The 14,320-nt window shown below is 44.2% G+C and overlaps 2 protein-coding genes and 1 long non-coding RNA gene across 3 annotated transcripts in view; 1 reads left to right on the forward strand and 2 right to left on the reverse strand.

Moving 5' to 3' along the window:
- The window catches only part of LOC310885452 (acid-sensing ion channel 2), a 504,402-nt gene that overhangs the window by 295,015 nt on the left and 195,067 nt on the right, over positions 1 to 14,320 (reverse strand). The gene's annotated exons all lie outside the window — the stretch shown is intronic.
- The window catches only part of LOC310885454 (uncharacterized protein), a 369,789-nt gene that overhangs the window by 251,577 nt on the left and 103,892 nt on the right, over positions 1 to 14,320 (forward strand). The window lies entirely within an intron of this gene.
- The window catches only part of LOC310885465, a 46,286-nt gene that overhangs the window by 4,513 nt on the left and 27,453 nt on the right, over positions 1 to 14,320 (reverse strand). The window contains exon 1 of the long non-coding RNA XR_014574821.1: positions 1 to 14,320. This exon is cut by the window's right edge and continues 27,453 nt beyond it. This is a non-coding gene — a long non-coding RNA (uncharacterized lncRNA).

Below are 14,320 nucleotides of genomic sequence, written 5' to 3' on the forward strand. Positions count from 1 at the left end.
CTCAGCCTTCCCAAGGAGGCCAGCAGCCCTGCTCTCGTAACAGGGAGGCAGCTGAAGGGACCCCTCCAGGCTGAGCCCAGCCCAGGAGAGGCTCTAAAAACGTCTTGGAGAGCTCTGCAAAAACAGGCGCTGCCTTGCTCTTCTGTAGCATTTTGACAAGGAACTGCATAACAGGGATCACATGGATTCAGAGGAATGAGCCTGCTGGCACAACCAAGGACAAACATGTCCTATTTACCTGGCTCTGTCCTCTTTTCCCAGGCAGCTGCTTCACAGGTTTGGGCTGTATTTTCCTGGCCTTCTGCTCCATTGCCCTTCTACCCAGATTTATTAGGAAATTTGCACGGCAGATGTTGCAGGGATCTGGCTCCACCAGATCCAGCTGATAACTTGGTAACGCTGGTTTTCTACCAGTCCCATTTTGTTCGGTTTAACAAAATGGTCTGCTATGGGGAAGTGTTACAAGCTGTAGGAAAGCAAGGAGAGTCACCTTGCCTGACTTGATCTGAGAGACACAAGCACTGCAGGTATTTGCGGTCAGCCAGTCTAATCTCAGAGTCAATGGAGGGAGACAAGACAGAAAAATTGCTTAATTCAGACATTTTGGTATGAAGTAAAACTTGCCATAAAAGTGCCCATTTCCCTCTGCTGCCCATGAAAAGAGAGGCTGAAAGGCTTAATCATTCCCTTTCCTCTCTCCTACAAGAAAACTCGTGTTCTTTTTTTCTTTTTTTTTTTTTTTTTTCAGCCCAAACTCTGAGGTAGGAAGGACTGAGTCCATCCAGGATTGTGCACACAGGAGAAATCCTCTCACCCCATCTTACCAGGAAAGTGACCCCACATAAAGGCTATTGGTTCATCCCAAAGGCTTTCTCCATCACTTCAGAGATGTTAAAATGCTTCCAGAGCTGGAAATCCAGCGTTACCAGTCAGGACATGTATTACAAGGAGCTGCAGATACAGATCCTGGCTTTAACAGATTTTTAATCAGCTCCTCGTGATAGTGGGAAGGCAGGTATCAATCCCAGGGCAGAGCCCAGCACCCAGAAACCTGCAGGAGACAACCACTGGACCCCTGCACTTTGGGGACACGGTACAACTCTGACTGAGACAGCACCAGGGATCTAGGAGGTGCAGCTTCTTAGTTCCTACTAACAGAGTGATGTAAAAGTCTTGGCAATAAAAAAGAAAAAGAAAAAGAAAAGAAAAAGAAAAAGAAAAAGAAAAAGAAAAAGAAAAAGAAAAAGAAAAAGAAAAAGAAAAAGAAAAAGAAAAAGAAAAAGAAAAAGAAAAAGAAAAAGAAAAAGAAAAAGAAAAAGAAAAAGAAAAAGAAAAAGAAAAAGAAAAAGAAAAAGAAAAAGAAAAAGAAAAAGAAAAAAAAAGAAAAAGAAAAAGAAAAAGAAAAAGAAAAAAAGAAAAAAAAAAGAGAAAAAGAAAAAGAAAAAAAAAGAAAAAGAAAAAAAGAAAAAGAAACGTGGGCTGAAGTGATCTGTCTCATTTGGTGTCTGAACCCTCTCCTACGGAGTTCAACCCTGTAACCTCAATGCACTCGGTGCTGTTTGGCTCCCATTTCTCTCTGGCTCACACTGGGGAAGGATGGGATGTATCTGAAGTATCTCAGTGAGAGGTGGTGTCTGCCAGCTCAGTGTAGATCAGTTCCCATCAACTTTGCCTGCAGATGAAACAGCCTGCCAGCATGACAGGAGATGCTCCAACTGGAGATTCTGCTGATTAAACAAAAAAATCTCATTCAAACACAAACACCAAGGAGAGTGCCTCTCAGCAAGGACCTGCAGATCCGTTCCGTCTCTTGCTGCAGTGTATAAAGGGAAGAGGAGGAAGGCAAAGCTGAGCATGCTCCCCTTGGAGATGTCGGTGTTCCATGACATGCCTGGCAGTGCACATGAGGGATTGCTGATGTGGGTAAACCAGTGCCTCGAAAGGAATGTGGTGGATTAGGAAGCCTAAAGGACAAGGAGAAACTGCAGAGGCAGTGCTGCATGGGTATGCAGTGCTTTAGGTATTACAGATTGCAGACACAGTCCTGTGACACTCTGGTTCCCAGTTTGCCCTGGCATTCACAGCTACTTGTCCCTGAATCTCCAGGTGCCTTAAACTCTTACCAGGCAGGTTTCCTGCATCTGCTTTCCTTTTGTCTCTTCGGAAATGAGCTGTAGAGGAACACAGACACGTGCAGTTCTCTTGCTAACCCTAGATGGTGCAATTTAGTTAGAAAGCCTCAAAAGAAGAAGAAACACTGCTTACTAAAATTAAAAAAGGTTTCTTTACAAGTCAGGAAGGACACGTGAGGAGGTGACAGCAAAAACATAGTGGATAAGCAACACCAGGTCCAAGAAGTCATGGTAAGATCAGCAGATTTGGCAGCATGTTCAACTCGATTGCCTTACTGTGCTTGCTCTCCCTCCTGGGTCAGCATTGGATGCTGACAGTGGCATTTGGGGAGCTGGTAGCAATGTACAGCAGCTGAGGATCTGACCCTCAGTCTAGGAAACAGTCTGTACAGATCAGCTTTTCCCCCTGATTTGCTATGGGATGGAAATCCCTGTGCTGGCCAAGGACTAAACTTAAGGATTGAAAAGGCCTTCATGCTCCAAAAGGTATTGCTCATTAGGAGTTTATCTTGTGCCAGGAGGAATTCTTAAATAAATAAATAAAAATACCCAGAGTTAAGGCACACTCTAAGCATAGCAAAGAAAAAGAAGAACATGAGCATTATAAGAAGCCGAAATTACCTGTCCAAGAAGCTTTTCATCCTCCTCAGAGTGTCTCTAAAGCCCTAGCTCTGAGACCTCTTGTGTGTTTATTGTGCTTATTTTCTGACTACAAACCACAGAGAGATACAGACAAAATGAATTAATTCCCCTTCCCAGTGGAAACAGAGCTGGGAAATCAAACTCTTCCTCTAGCTCAGCTTCTTTGGATTCCTTGGGGAATATGTTTGCAGCATGTCAGCAGGGAACTGGTGCTATTGCCATCACCTGTCTGGTAACTCAGATGACCATTGCATCTTGATTCTAACATCATTTAAATAGCTAAATGTCAATTAAAAACCTTAACTGCTTCTCTAAATCCTGTCTTGGGAGAACTGCATGCTTATTTTCCACCTTTATCCATGACCGCCACCCCCCAAAAAGCCACAGTGAGAGGTCTGGTGACTACTGCCCAGTCCCTCCTAGCAAGCACCAAACCCTGCACCGTGTCAGCTACAAACAGGACTTGACTTTGTCAAAGAACTTTGAAAAGACTTTGCAGAATCCCTGGTGCTCTCTTCCCAAGAGTTTGCAAGGACTGACCGAGGTCTGGAGTAAGGAGGTTTGGCTTCAACACTGAACCAAACTTTCAACCCAATTCTAAGGATAGGGCAGCACCAGCATACGATGCTCGGGGAGGCTGTGGAATCAATACCGCTAGAGTTTAACGATATAGCCATGTTTTGGGTAGAGATAATACACATTTAGAGAAGAATAGATTAAATGACCTTAAGACCTCTTCCATCTTCTTTCAAATATTAAATGAATGAAAACAACCACCTTACTGTCTGAATTTAACTCATGGGTATAAACCTACTTTGGACGTACCACAGAAAGAATCTGATGGAAGATTTGGAAAATGTCACCATTTCTAGGTCTTCCTAAAATACGGATACCCCAGCAACTCACAGCTTCATGACAGACACCAGCATGGCTTGGCGAGGATCTGTGACCATAAGCAGTAGATTTCACCCTAACCAAAGCCACCGGCTGCTAACAAGATGCAGAAAGGGGGTATGAACTGCCAGCACAGAGAACGCATGCTCCTTTTTCTCCAACAGATTCTGGCTTAGCACAGCTCCAGTGTACAGTACAGGATAACCATACGAACAGTGGGCAGGCTCTCAGATACAAAAGCACTTAATGCTTCTAATAATTTACCATTACAAATAATGTAATAATAATAAATAAATAGTTAATTACCCAGAGCTTTTTAAAATCACTTTTCTTAAGATGAGATATGACATTTTATACAGACAGGAATACATCATTTTAAATGCTTATTAAAAGCCCATTTCAAGCTAGTTGTAAAATGGAGTGCATAATATTAATGTATTTCTATAAACATTTTGCCTTTTTTCACTCATTCATACGCTCAAATTACTGTCTTATCCAAGTCACTAAAATTAATATCAAAATAAAGCACAACTCTGCATTATTATTAGCATAATTGCTCCACTATACAAAAAACAGACCCTCTTAGTATGAATGGCTGTTTCAAAAATAAATGGAAACAAGTAACAAAAGCAGTCTCCAGTAGAGAGAGCAATGTATGTTTACAACTGCTGACAGCCTGCACTAAACTAAACTGGAAGCCAGCTGCCTGTCTCTGCAGAAAGACATTAAGGGCAAAACCAATTTGCCATTCTAATGATGAGAAAATTTGTCAAGTAATCCAGTTCAGTGCATCACTACTGCTAGCATTAGAAAGATTTCACTAGTGTCTCAGCTGAATCTTGCTGCAATTTCATTTCATTACTGTTTATCTTATGTACCAGGAGCCTGGAAAAGAGACTTTTTCATAGAAGACCACATGAAGACTATAAAAATATTTTTAGACTGGTTAGGCCAGAATATATACCTAAAATAATATATAAGGAACGTAAAACAAGGAAGGTGATTTATGCAAGAAGCTGTTTGAAGCTGAACTTTTGACACAGAACAGTTTGATCTCCATTAACTGCAGGACACACAATTAGGTGGCTTGAAGGCAGTAAAGCTGGTGCCCAGTACGGTACTGAAGTTGATATATTACTTGCTAACCTGGCATTTCTGCAGCTGTAATCAGCAGTCAGATCGCATTAGTCTCTGCCCCGAGATGCTGTTCCTCTGATGGACAGTTTCTCTTGATCCGGGGTCTCTCTCAGAGGTGAAGGAAGACTCTTGCCTCCTTGTAACTCATCCCACAGTGCTTGGTTTGGGTACAGCCCCAGCACCTGCCCCAGCTCTTGCCACTGCTTACAGACATGGGGAGTTCACCCTCTTCCTTGCCATTGGGCTCACTTACAACTGCTGGGCCACGGGTATGCACATTATCCCCATTGCAGTATTCCTCATTGCTGTGTTCTTGTTTAAGATTTCTAGCATTTTTTTTTCAGCTCGTACCTCTGAAATGGGTATTTATTTTGGGGTTCCTTGAACTCCTCTCAATTTGGAAATGCATCTTTGGTGGTGGGGAGAACCCCTCTGAATCAGTTTTTCACATACCTGAAGGGTTGCCATATGTCCCTCCTGAGCTTTTCTAATCACGAAGTAACCATAATCCTTTCCATCCTCCCTTCTCAGCTGAAGTTTCCAGATAGCTGATCATTCCCCCTGCTCACTTTGAATTCGGCCCCAGCCGGTCCACGCTGTTCCAGATGAGCCCAGCGAAGAGTAGGTTCCCTTGTGCTCCACCTGTTTCCCTTGTGCTCCACCGTAACCATGAGACCCATTTCCCAAATATTGGCTCTAAACTCAGCTACTCACCCTTCCTCTGTATTTGTGCACCTGATGAGTGCTGGCTATTTTGCTTAGCAGTAGGTTGCTGTAAATTTGTATTCTGATGAAAACATTCCCCAGCAAACTATTTGTCGAGATCACACACAGTGCTCCTCCCAGCATTCTGAAAACATAATAAATGCATCTGCTATGGCATGGTTCAAATGGTTAATGGAAGTACTGAGCAGAACTGGACACAGGACAATTCCTAATGAAACCTGACTCATTTAATTCTTCCAGCCTCCTCCGGCCCACCCTACTACAGCTTTATGTAGGCAAGATCTCTACAACATGCTTATGAAAATGTCATATTTCTTGCACTTAAGTACATTGCCTCCCATGCCATATGCTTTTCTATTATTTAAAAGGCCTTTCTCTGTTTTTGAAGTAAATTCAATTTATTTGACATGATTTATGCTTTACTAATCCAGGTTGGCTGCAACTCATCTCCTTGCTATCTTTCATACACTCAACAAACGGGGCTATTTATTCAGTATTTTCCAGATATTGAGGTCAAGTTGAAATGCATGTCTCCTCTTTGAAAACAAAAGTCTTTTAAAAGAAAGGTACCTTAGGTTCAGCTAACTTCTCCCCACAGCTCATTTCTGCTCCCTTTTCCCCACTGAACTTTGTGCTCCAGCCCTTCACACAATGCAGTTTACCCCTGTAAACTGGGTCAATGGACAGAGTTTGGCTTCAATAAAAAGCTGTCAGAATTTCAGTGCTAACCAGTGTATTAGGACAGCTGAACAAAGAAAGAACCTCAGTGAAGTACAGATACAGAGCCAGGCTGGGGGGCTCTTAACCTGGGTTTGTCCAGGCAGCAAAAGTCAAGCCGTATGGGTCCTTTTGAGATCTCTGGCTTGTTTTCATCCCCCAGAAATTAAGTCTCTCCTCCTCAGACTGTGATGAATTCCATTAGGAGCAGTTGGTTTGACCTAAATTGTTACTGCTCTGATCTCTCCTTGGTGTGGGCTTTGCTGCAGCATGAGTGACACCAACCCCTTTCACACAGACTGCATTTTAGTGAGGGCCTCCGACATTTGGGGGTTCATCTGGGGAAGGTTTTTCATCTTTGTTAGGCAGCAGAACAGCACTTGCCATGGTCTCTCATAGTATTCACTGTACAATTTGATTTAACCTGGGATTTCTCTCACCTCCTGTATCTCATTTAATGCCACCTCTTTTGACTGCGGCCCTCCACACATTGACTACCCTCAGCATCCAGCTTTTCTGATCTAACCTACTTTCCATTTTCTGCACACACAATGAGGAAATAAAAAATCAATAGAAAGCTTATATTTGTAAAGCTGACTCTAATTGAATTTTCTATTCTTCTAAATTGAGACGATTTGTGCTCACAGTCCTACTATAAAATTTAAAATTCCTCCTCCTCTCTTTAGTTTCTTTCCCTTTCTATCTGCCTTCTGTAAGATCTCATCTACCGGTTCCACATTATTGAAAGCTGTCACCATTCTGCTGTTACTACTTCTTCCCATTACAAGAAACGTGGTCATTCTCACCCCAAGCTCTCCTCTGTCTTCACCATCACCAGTTCCTTCATCTGTCAGTGAGAATCCAGCTTTCTCTTGGGTTGCTCCTGCCTCTCTGTCCCTGAAAGCATTTTCACTGCTATGTTCCAGGAACCTGGTCTTGCAGCAGTTTTCTGCTCTCTTTCTTTCCTGTTTATGTAGCTAAAATCTCGTTTCTGTCCTCCTTATCCATCCTCTCTTTCCATTAGGGGAAGGTAAGAGAGGGAATCAGAAGGCAAGAATGGCCTGTGTGGCCCTTAGGGCAGTGACATTAATCAAGTATTTCTGCACACCAGATCGAGGACTGGAGGTTGCTGCCGCTCTCCATGAGCAATGTGCGATCAGCCTGCCGCAGTGCCATGCTTTATTGGTATGGTTCACAGAAAGGTGAGCGCACATTCATTTTTCAAGCTAACCCAAATATTTCAAATAAGTGCTGCTTCCATTCTCTATTCAATGCTTTTCTTTTGTGGTTTAAGTAAACACTTCCAAAAAAGAAAAGTAGCAGCAACAACAAGAAAACCAGGAAAAAAAATCAGAAACCAAACGATCAGATAAGACAAATACAACTGGATCAGACATAAGGGTCCCAAATTACAATCAGGGGAGTGAAGGGAACAATGACCAGCTCTGGGTTCTTCCCCATGGCACATGGGTTCTGTGCATGCTGCCCAAGGGCTCTTCTGCAGCACCCAAATGACTGCAGTGAACGGGGCCAAGCTACAGGAGCTACCAGCACAGTCCTGGAAGCTCTTTTCCACGTGGGGAGCCATGCTCAGGTGTCTTGTCTGCAAACTGAATCCCCCCCTTGCCCAACCTTTGCCTTTCCCTACCTAAGAATCTCTTATGGGACTGGCAGGTAACCATGAGGATGGCTGGGGAAGCACTGACAAGTCACAAAATGACATTTCTGTTCACAAATAGTCTTCAGGTTTTTGTACATGCAGTACCTGTTATCTTCCAGCTATGAGTTTAAACATGCTATAGCATATTGCACTCCAATATATCAACGTAATCTATAATCTAATCTTTTAATTAAACTACCCAGGAAGAAGCTCTTAATGGGGTTGTTTCATCCCAGGCAAAAGATTTATTCCCATTTTTGACTCTTACATCAGGATTAGTTAAAAACCTATCCAGTTCCAGTCCTATTTTGGAACTTAAAACACGCATAAAGTCAGAACTGAAATATATGCTTCTTGTGCTCTTATCTGAAGGAAAATGGATAAGGAAGACATTGAAATGCTTATGTATAAGAAAATTACATTTCTCAGAAATGAGGTGTTGGAAAGATGCATGATTTATGTCAACTTTTTAACTGGAAATTTATTTTTTTTAGGTTATCAAGTCTGCCTTTTCAACACTTTGGGTCAAATATTTCCTATCAGATTTTTCTTATTTTCAGAAGAAGCATACACTTGAGTCCTTTGGATGATTTTGTTTACATTCCTTAGGAAATTCTGACCTTTAGGATAATTTGACTGCAGTTTTTTACTTGAAATTAAGATTTAGAAGTTTCACATAATGAACTTTCCGAAACAGGCAAACGTCAGTATATTCCTTGATAAAGTGAAGTGTTTTCATTTTGGTGAAATAACATATTATTAAAACTGATAGCTTGAGTTTCCCAGACAGTAAACTTATGATCAAAACATGCCAAGTCAGTCATATCTATATTTCCAGGCTCTGAAAAAACACTGTAATGCAGCCTGTTGTGTCATAAAATATATTCGATGTTTGTGATTTGCAAGGTCTTATAAAGCCAATAAAATTTTTCATGCTATAGGATGAAGTCATAAAGCTATTTTAATTTACTTCCTAAGCAAAAGGATAAACCTGAAGAGGGAAATACCCATATTGAAGGATATTTTTGTATTGGTGTGAATCATTCCCAGGCAAATTAGCATTGTTTTATATGTATTCTCACAGACAAGGAAAGGTCAAAGCAGCCATACAATAAGTCTTCTTCCTTAAGTAACAGGGAGGGAGGGAATGTTGTCCTACAGAAGCGCTCTTATTATCTATTTCCATGCAGCAGCATTCAGACAACCTCCAGGTATAACTGGAGCAGCCAGGGGGCAAAAAAAGGGACAGGTAAAGATGATGTTCTTCAAGAGACAAAGTGCGACTAGGTGAGTTCCTTCAAGGCATCCTTCACTGAAAGGGATGAGAGGAATTCTTGGCGAGGACCTGGGAGAGGCTGCAGGTAGGTTATACCCAAAGTTCATCCTACTTATATTTCCTCTGCAACTTAATAACGGAGAATACAATCCTTAATTCTGCTAGAACAGACTTATTGTTTAATTTTCTTTTCAAATAGACTCCAAACCCCGGTGTACTTGGTCTGCAGGAGTGACAAACTGCTTTACTTGCAAGCACTTGGCTTAGGATATACTTGTCACTGAATTTCAAATCTCAAGTCTTGGGAGGAAATTTCCCAATCAACAGCCAGTAGTGAGGTAACCAACAGCTCTATTTAAGTGCATGTTATCAGAGAAACATTTGTTTGTGGTGGTTTTACCTTGCTAAGGCAGCTGAACTCCACCACAACCACTCTCTCACTCCCCCTCCTCAGAAGAGGAGGGGAAAGAAAAGGAAATAAACAACTCATGGGTTGAGATAAGGATAATTTAATTAAAGGAAAAAATAATTATTAAGGAAAAATTATTATTAATTAAACAATTTAACTAAAGGGAAAAAAGGGAAAGTGGAAAAGGGGGAAAAAAAACCAACAAGCAAAGGCTGTGTGGAAGTGCAGAGGAAAGAAATTACTCTCTGCTTCCCACCAACGAGCGATGCTTGACCACATCCTTGAAGCAGGGCCTCAATGCACGTAGCTGTTGTTTGGGAGGACAGACATTTTCACAACGAGAGCCCACCCCTCCCCTCTTCTTCCTTTTTCCACCTTTTATTGCTGAGTGTGACATGATATGGCATAGAATATGCCTTTGGTCAGTTTAGGTCAACTGCCCTGGTGATGTCCCCTCCCCATCACTTGCCCACCCCCAGCTCTGGGGGGGTTAGAGGGAGTTCTGATGCTGTGCCAGCATTGCTCAGCAGCAGACACAACACTGGGGTGACACCAGCGCTGTTCTAGCTACAAGTGCAGAGCACAGCACTGTATGGGCTGCTGCAGGGAAAGTTAACATCTCAGCCAGACCCCGTACGTTGTTTCAAGTATTAAACTAAACCTATAGGAGCAGTCAAATTAATGTAGCAGGTATTAAGAAATATGATAGCTGTTTATACTTCTTACAGCAAGTAAAATCTTGTTACTGCAAGTGTTGCAAATTTTATTTCCTGACCAGAAATTTTTGATAAAGTGTATCCAGCTGGTTCCAATAAGGACTGTAGTAGGTTCACGTGGCAAAGTTTTGGTAGCAGGGGGCCATAGGGGTGGCTTCTGTGAGAAGGATCTAGAAGCTGCCCCATGTTAGGTAAGGGCCACACTGCTGACCAGAGCCGAGCCAATAAGTGATGTTGTTTGCGCCTCTGTGAAAGCATATTTAAGACAGGGAAAAAAAACGCGGGGCCAAACACAGCCGCTGGGAGAGTGAGAGGAGTGAGGAGGCGCCAAGGTCAGTGAAGAAGGAGGGGGAGAGGTGCTCCAGGCACCGGAGCAGAAGTCCCCTGTGGCCTGAGGTGAGGACCATGGTGAAGCAGGCTGTCCCCCTGCAGCATATGGAGTACCATGGTGGGGCAGGGTTCCACGCTGCAGCCCGTGGAGGAGACCACGCAGGAGCAGGTGGACCTGCACTGACGGAGGCTGTGGCCTTTGGAAGACCCCTGCCGGAGCAGATTCCGGGCCAGACCTGTAGCCCGTGGAGAGGAGACCATGCAGGAGCAGGTGACCTGGCAGGAGCTGCTGCCCGTGGGGGATCCAGGTTGGAGCAGTTCGCTCCTGAGGGATGGACCCCGTGGTACAGACCCATATCTGGAGCAGTTCTTGAAGAGCTGCTGCCTGTGGGCAGCCCACGTCGGATCAGTTCGGCAAGGACTGCATCCCGTGGGAGGGACCCCACAGCACAGGGAACGAGAGTGACCGAGAAGCAGCGGCGGAGAAGAAGCGCTACAGACTGACCATAACCCCCATTCCCCCGTTCCACTGCACCGCTCGGGGGAGGAGGTGGAAGAGGGTGGATGGGGGGGAAGGTGCTTTTGGTTTCTTTCATTTGTTTCTCACTTCTCTAGCTTGTTAGTAATAGGTAATAAATCTTATTATCTCCCTATGCTGAGTCTGTTTTGCCCATCATAATAATTACTGCGCGATCTCCTCATCCTTATCTCAACCCTTGAGACCTTTTCATCGTATTTTCTCCCTGTTCCTCTTAGAGGAGAGGGAGTGAGAGAGCGGTTGTGGTGGAGCTCGGCCGCCCACCCGAGTAAAACCACCACAAGGACGAAAACCCAAGAGCTGAGGCAGCCACCTGGGCTGAGCTGCAGTGCTCCAGCGCACCGGCACCATTTATGCTTTTGGGATAGGAAGAGAATGAATTAAAGCATGAATGCACCTGCATGGACATACCCTAAATGAATGGAAATGCCACACCTCTAAAAAAGACACTTAGCATTTGCAGCTCTACATTTGGGGAAAAAATGCAAACGGTTTGGTGTAGCTAAAACACCAATAAGCTTAAATTAAAGAGCTTTCATTACCAGTCCCCCATTTAAATGCAAGAGACTCCAATCCCAGGAGCTGCCCAAGTGAACATCACACAAGGAATGAAATGCCAACTTTTGAGCAAGAAGGCAAATTAATCACTGTAACGAACTAATACAGTCTGGCCTGCAGTTAAAGTGAAACTATGGGGTCATTTCTTCTGGTTCAGCTGATAAGCAGAAGTAATTTAATCATTTGCCATTGCATATCTGTACTTAGAGTCTGATTAGTAGCCCCAAACCAGTGGCTGAAACATAACCATCTTCCAACAGGACTGTGTGCACAATCCATATTTAGGTAGTGCCAAGACTATGGCGAGCCAGGGACAAGGCTTACATTTATCCAGCACCTTTCATCCAAAGATGCACAAGGTATGGTGCATCTGGGGCTGTGTCACTGAAGTCTTCATATACACCTCCTCCTGGAGCGTAAATCAGCAGCCAGGTCATGGCAGTGCCCAGCCTGAAAGAGGTTCAGCTCTACACACGCACGGATCCTGACACTCAGCACTCACAGGTCTGTATGCGTGCCTGGGCCGAACAGCTGCAGAGACCAATTGCTTCTTCTGCCTCTTTGGAAAAATGTCCAATCCTTCTCAGCAAACCATTTCTCCCACTCTGGAGGCTAAGATCCTTCATCTCACAGTTGCTTGGAATAATGTTTACTGCTCTAGAAACTGAACAGCATAGCCCCCTGCCAGCATGCTAAAGCAAGTACTTTGGCAGTCCCAGTCCCATGAGCAGACATGACTGTGCTGAGCAGACAGCTCTCACACTACCTGCCTTTCAGTAGCATGTTCACCTCTTGAGAACCTGCCCCTGTACAAAAAGATCTGATTTGAAGAGTCATTCGCAGGGCTAGATCCTGTGACCTACAGCAGCAAAACCACGGGCTGCTGTCTCTCGAGTTGAAAGGTGCATTATTACTAAGTCATGGGAACACAGTCACTCAGATAAACACTGTTAGACACCGGGAAAAACACATCAGCTTTATCTAGATACATTTTAGCAGTGCTCCCACGATGCTCTGCTGATCTATTCTTTCACTTTTACTGAGTGACAAGTGTGGTTCTAGCTGGACAACCAATCTGCATTCCCTCCTGCTTGAGGGAGCTCCTCTTGGCTGCCCTCCGTTGCTGCCATATGAGAGACACTGACGATGTCTCAGACCTCCCCTGTTCAGTAGGGAGAGGAGTAGAGAGAAGGATGGGTACCCAACAGCCCAGAGAAGCGCTGCTCCTCATCTCACTGCATCCTCTGAACAAAATGAGCAGCTATTTGCCGTCCCTTCCTCCTCCTCCTGGCATTGCCTAGCCTGGAAATGGGGCTGGGGCTCCTCTGAAATGCACTCGACTGTGCACCTTCCTCATGGAAGGCTGGAAGGTGAATTCTGTCACTGTAAAAGACAAGGATGGGTGTGGGCAAGAATTTGTGCAGTTCTCAGTCATTCTGAGTATTGGAAATAACAGCTGCAAAGACGTCTTGGGAAGGGGCAGGAGACATTTTCTGAAATCTCTGTAGAAGTTAGTTACCTCATGTTTTAATTTCTCTAGTGCAAATCCAGACATTGGAGCATTCAGAACCGGGCAGGGTCATGTTGCTGTGTTGTAGCATTTGGGAAAAATGTCCCTGCGCTGGGCAATCCTCAGGAAACCCGTGATTTTACCTGGGGAGCCTGGCTCATGGAGAATGACAGGAGCCTAAGACAGTAGTTGAAGTTCCTACAAGGCACACTGAGCTTGAGCTGACTGCCAAAGCAAGACAGAACACAACATTTCAGAAACAGACCACTCCCTTCCACAGAAAATACAGTTTTGCTATGTCTAAACGTTCAATGAAAACAGCTAAAATATCCCTTTTCTATGAGTTTGTCAGTTTAAATTGCAGCCAGATTTCTCCTTATACATCTCATTTCACTAGCATCAAACATTTTATTCCCAGTTTCTTCTAAAAAACTACTGCAAAGCAGTAGAGAACAAATAAAATCCCTGGAAGTGCTCAAGGCCAGGTTGGATGGGGCTTTGAGCAACCAGGTCTAGTGGGAGGTGTCCCTGCCCATGGCATGGGGGAGGCACGAGGTGACCTTTAAGGGCCTGTCCAGCCCAAACCATTCTGTGATTCTACAAATTATACTTCTTGCCCAGTTTTACCTCTTGCCCAGTCAGTTTACTGCTGCTGAAGCAGTGCCACTGGTGAAGCTGCACCACACCAAGAAACATCACTGACTTCTTTCTGCATCCACTTGCTGGACCATGACCTAGCCCAGACAGGACTGGCCCCATCTCCTCCCCGAGGGACCTGAGGAAACACCTCCACCAACACCCCCTTCCTCATGCCAGTTCTAGCACGGACTGGGCTAAGTGGGACAAGAGAGCCAAAGGAGTAGGAAGGCAGTGAGAGATTCCGCTTAATGCAGCAGTGCAAGCTCAAGCCCATCACACCACGACAGCGAGACCCACCTCTGCCTCCCTCCCCACCTAAAAAGGGTTGTGTTTTGATAGGTACTACACTACTGATATTGTGGAGTGGAAAACGGGAACATCCCTACACACAGCTCTCTAAAAAGCATCACATCACAGATGGTTGTAAAGGGTTTAT

The sequence above is a fragment of the Anser anser genome (genome assembly GCF_964211835.1).
Source record: "Anser anser genome assembly, chromosome: 23".
NCBI classification, from domain to species: Eukaryota; Metazoa; Chordata; class Aves; order Anseriformes; family Anatidae; genus Anser; species Anser anser.